Source organism: Palaemon carinicauda, chromosome 17 (assembly GCF_036898095.1).
Source record: "Palaemon carinicauda isolate YSFRI2023 chromosome 17, ASM3689809v2, whole genome shotgun sequence".
Lineage (NCBI taxonomy): Eukaryota > Metazoa > Arthropoda > Malacostraca > Decapoda > Palaemonidae > Palaemon > Palaemon carinicauda.
Genome location: NC_090741.1, coordinates 26,282,652 through 26,288,092, shown reverse-complemented (window position 1 = coordinate 26,288,092; position 5,441 = coordinate 26,282,652).

Below are 5,441 nucleotides of genomic sequence, written 5' to 3'. Positions count from 1 at the left end.
CTAGTATTGATAAGGAAATAAGAAATCACCATGATATAAAAAACGGACTGGTAGACAAAAAGGATATATATATATATATATATATATATATATATATATATATATATATATATATATATATATATATATATATATATATATATTAAAATTCGCTTATATTTAAAGGAGGAATTGATGGAATTTGTTTACAAGACAAAAAGTTTCAATGACAAATTCTAAATTAAAAAATGGCCGTTCAGAGTGCATACACTTCATCTATAATGAGTAGATGCAAAGAGGCTAGAAATTATACAATGTGAATAACCTTTTGGCTATGTCACAAATGGAAGAACAGAGACATATGTAAATCTGGTAAGAATGGGTGAGGGAGTTTTACCTACAAAATCTGATTTCCAAATAACACTTATAGTAAACTTTCAAACGCAATTTATAAAGTACCTACAAAAGAAAAATATATTCACAATTTGAATAGTCAGATGATTTATTATTAGCATTATTATTATTATTATTATTATTATTATTATTATTATCATTATTATTATTTTTATTATTATTATTATTAATATTATTATTATTATTATTATTATTATTATCATTATTATTATTATTATTATTATTATTATTATTGAACAATAGTTTGATTTTGGAGTGTCCTCCTAGATGAACTGCTTACCATAACGAAAGAGTCTCTTTCTACCCTCACTAAGTGGAAAATAGCCACTGAACAATTATTGTGCATTAGTTAACCACTTAAGTGAAGAAGAATTCTTTGGTTATCTAGTGTTGTCAGGTGTGTGAGGAAAGAGGAACATTAAAAAGATTAGGCTAGACTACTCTCTCACGGTAGTAACTTTATATGCTTCCCCTTTATTGTCATGTTATAATTTCCGAAGATTTCTAATTATATTAATAATATCTATTACCACACTCTTCATTATAATTATGGAACTACGTAATTTCCCTTTTTTTCCTCTAAGGACAATACCGGAAAACAAGAGGATGGTGATGAAATTAAAGGTAATCACTACTTTAAGAGTGTTTTTTTTATTTATTTATTTATTTACTAAGAAATTGTATCATCCTAACATTAGGGTTAGATTTGTGACGGTGAACCCTTAGGTTGTAACTAAGACGTGAGGTGAATACTACTAACTTTATAGCAATAGATAACGTGTTCATATACAACAGGTTCAGGATAGGAAGGTAAAAAAAAAAAGAAAAAAATTATATAAAGAAAGAATAAAATAAGTTCTGTTAAATGGGAGGTGTAGAGTGAGATATGCAATAGAAATGGAAATACCGTTACAGTGTATGAGCGTATGTGAAACATCTGCAGTACATGGCTCCCACCCCCAAAAAGAGACCTGCATGTAAAATGGGGCTCCTGGCTCTTGAGAGATGCACCGCTGTAGGTGATTCATCTTGCAGTAGATACACAGGTTTTTATGCAATCAAGGGTGATCCACTCTTCTTTGACACGAATGTGGATTAAAGGAGCCTTTGGATTGGAATAGATCATTAGGAAAGGGCCTGTGTAAAGGGGGCTTTAGCGGTATCTTGGAAGTGTCATTGTACATGAAAAAATATGCGTGACAGAGAATAAATCTGTTGGAAGCTTGTAAATCTATTGGTATGGAATAAATTTTCTCACATTGTGAGAAGGTGCCGGATATTGTCGGAGATGGTTGTAGACAGAAAGAATTCAGCAGGGACGACCAACGGGTTGCCATACATCATTTTTGCTGCCAAGACATTCAGGGCGTCTTAGGAATGGTCCTTAGGCCAAGAGGACATTGAGAGATTGTGTAAACCACCTAGAGTTTTCGCAGCTGGATATCAAAGCTGCATTGAGTGTGCGATGAAAACGATAAATAGTTCCTTTGGCAGTAGAATTGCAGGCGGTTGTCTGTACATGTGGCGGACATTGCAGTTTCGAAGAAAATGGTTTCAGGACAACGAACTGTCAATGATGATAAACAGGTAATGATGTCCTTGTGATGTGGGTTGGGGACCTACTACATTAACACCAATGTGGGCAAAACGACGTTTAGGTTGAGGAGAGGGCTGTCTCTTGAATCTGTGTGTCCTTGTACTTTTGAGGTTTGGCATGAAGTATACCTATCAGTGTATGGGAGAAGGTATATAAGGTCATGGTTTACCAGGACTGACGTCACAGATGAGGGTGGCAATGGAGTCCTCGAGGGCAATGTCTTCCCAGTGAAGGAAAGTGCAAGGTATCCTACATTCTCGATACTTTGAATCTTTTTGTTGGGCTTCTGCAAAGGCTTTGCAATCCAATCGCAGATGAATGACTGGCAATTTGTTTTTTGACAAAGCATTGGCAACAGGATATATTTTCCGAGTTATGTTTCGAAGGGTGCAATTGTATTCAGCCACGGTGGAGAGATGTTGGCGTTGACAGGGCTGACCAAGCATCGGACTGTTGAGAGAAGACATTCAGCAGAGGCATGTGGTTCGTACATTTGAGAAAAGGCGTACGTTCTTAGGAGTAGTGAAAGGGAAGGATAGCCAAATGAACTGTCTGTAAATCACGGTTGCAAGTAGAGTACCCGGATTCTACTTTGGACAGTGGGTAGTCAAGTCGTTGACTACCTACTCAACTTCTGCACCAATAGCGGTGTCACTGGCATCGGTAAGGAGAAGGAGAGGGGCATGTTGTGCGGGAATAGTTAGATCAGTAGCAGTTAATAGGGTATTCTTCGCATTTCCGAAAACCACTTGTTGAAAGAAGCCAAACTTCAGGTCTTTAAAGGTGTCCTTGAGAGAGGCATAGAGGGACCAAAACTGCAGCGATGGCTGGCAGGAAACCGTGATAATAGTCGATCATAGCCAAGAATTCTTGCAGTACTTTGACGGTCAAGGGCATGGGGAATCTCTGAACAATTTCTACCTACTCAGGGATGGTTTGGACTCCTCCAGGAGTGATTCGGTGCTCTAGGACCGATATTACGTTGGCACCGAAGGTACACTTGTCGTACAAGGCATTTTTGTTGTAGGTTGTCGAGCACGATGCGTAGATGATGGATGTGTTCCTCTTTAGGAAAAAAAAAAAAAAAAACACCAGTATGTCATCCACGTAACATGCACAGAAAGGGAGCCATTGAAAACTGGCCCTTGCATTATAAGGGTCAAAACAGAAATAATGTAGAGTGTGTGTAACTCAGGGGGTGGTGTTGAGAGTCTTGGGGATGTCTTCTGGATTCATGGGCACCTAATGATACTTTTTCAGGAGTTTGAGTGTATGAAACATTTTTGTGTAAGTAGGAGCTCACATTGACGAGGTATGGTAGGTGGTAGCGATATGGTTTTGTGTGCATGTTCAGGCGATTGTAATCACCCATCTTTCTTCAGGATGATGTGTATGTGGGATAACCATGGGCGTGAGGCTTTTTGATAAAGTTTAATTTCTTCTATTTCGGTGAACATTTGTTTACCGGCTACAAAAAAATCTGGTACCAGATGCCTGAATCTGGCGAACACTGGGGCTCCGTCGTCTCGATATGGTGATAAATACCATGTTTGCCGTGAACCATGGTCATTTGTTGAAGCTCCCGATGGAGAACCTCCGGGTAAAACGTGAGGAGGTGCACTTAGGCATTCGTGGAGGAGCTGATGTGGAGATTGAGGTAGGAGGTGGTGGATTGAAGAGATGTCAACGAGTAAGATTTTGCATTGACGAACCATTTGTGAGCCACATCAATGAAGAGGGGGAAATATGAGAGGAAATCCACACCGAGTGTTGGCAATGTGATTTCAGCAACGAGAGACTTCCAATGATATTTGGTGTTTCCAAAAGATAATGCAAGGTTTTTGTAACCGTGGTTGGGTATCACAGGTCCGCTAGCTTATATCAGGTGGAAGTAAGGAAACTTATACAGACTACATCCTGTCCTGGAGAGTGGCTTTGGTAGAAGAGAATGGCAACCACTCGTGTCTACCCAAAATCTCACGCCCGTACTTCTATCATGTAAAAAGAAAAAATTGATGACAAGGGGGGCCACCACCACAAGCGATGGCCTACTTACACGTTTTCTTGCCACTGACAACCATTGGCACATTTCTTCACAACAGCCCCATATTGTGAGTGGTAGTAGCATAACTGCATCCAATGGCCGTCAGTAAGTTGCTGTAGAGATCATTGGTTGGGGAGTGAGCACATGGTGGGAGGTGGGCGGCTCTGCCTCTACCCCTCCATGTCAGGGGGAAGGTGTCTTTGTCCTACCGCATTCAAATCAGCATCTTCTGATATTTAATAGTTGTCCTCTTCACCAAGAGTGGCAGTGGTGATGGATGTCTTGAAGGTGGTGAAGTGGCTGTCCATATCCATATGGGCATTGAATTTGTTCATCAGGTCCTTCATGGGCAAAATATTGACATCGGATATGGCAATGTGTACAGGTTCATGTAAATATCGTACCCAAAAGGACATGAAGTAGGTTCACCTCATGAGGAGAGCCATCTGCGACAGGTTGCAGGCATGTGATACTTGTTATTTCCTTGAGGGCGAGTGAAGCATTTTTTCTCCTAATAGTTATTGAGAGAGCTGAAAAAGGTTGGCTACACGGGCGTCTGTCGATTGCGAGTACTGCTCCAGGAAGTATGTTTTGAGGGTGTCACATGCTATTGTGGTGTCCCTTGCTTGCAAAGCCTATCAGAGATTTCTGGTATAACATAGGCTACCTTGGTGCTTGAGCGAGTAGCTCACTTCATGCGAAAATGGACTATGGACTCTGAAACCTCTTTTACTGGTAAAGTGTGGTAGTTTCATGGTAGTGGTGTTGATAGGAGAGTCAGGGTCAGAAGGCGGCATTATCAAGCAGGAAGACACAGCAGTGAGGGGGAAGACGGAAGGTAGCTGGTCACTTCTATGGTCACCAATGTAAGAGTGAACTATTAGGTTGTAACTGCGAGGGGAGGTCAATACAACTACCTTTATTTCAACGGATAGCAAGTTTTTATACAGGAGGTTCGGGACAAGACAATCACAAAAAAAAATCAAAATAATTCATGAACAGACAGGCTTAAACAGGTTCTTTTAAAAGTGAGGTGCAGAGGAGGTTATACAATATAAGAAAAATACTATTACATTGTAAAAGCGAGAGTGAAACACTTGCAGTACAGAAAGGTATTACAATTTATTTTCTTTTTGCGTTATAATGCACTATGTCTTCTTTCTTTTAATGTTTTGCTCATCAATAATATTTTTTTTGTTTGCTTTGCTAGGAGGGAGTGGGATTTACTATGTTTCTCCCAAAGGTTACACAATTTAATTATCAACAGAGGAATTTTTAAGGTCTCTGAACACATTTCTAGCATGTTCTTTAACCAAATTTTTATTTTGTTAGTTCTTGAATATTTTTAATGAAATATTTCCATTTTTTTTTATCTCCAATTTTGATTAAGGTTAGCATTGGTTCACA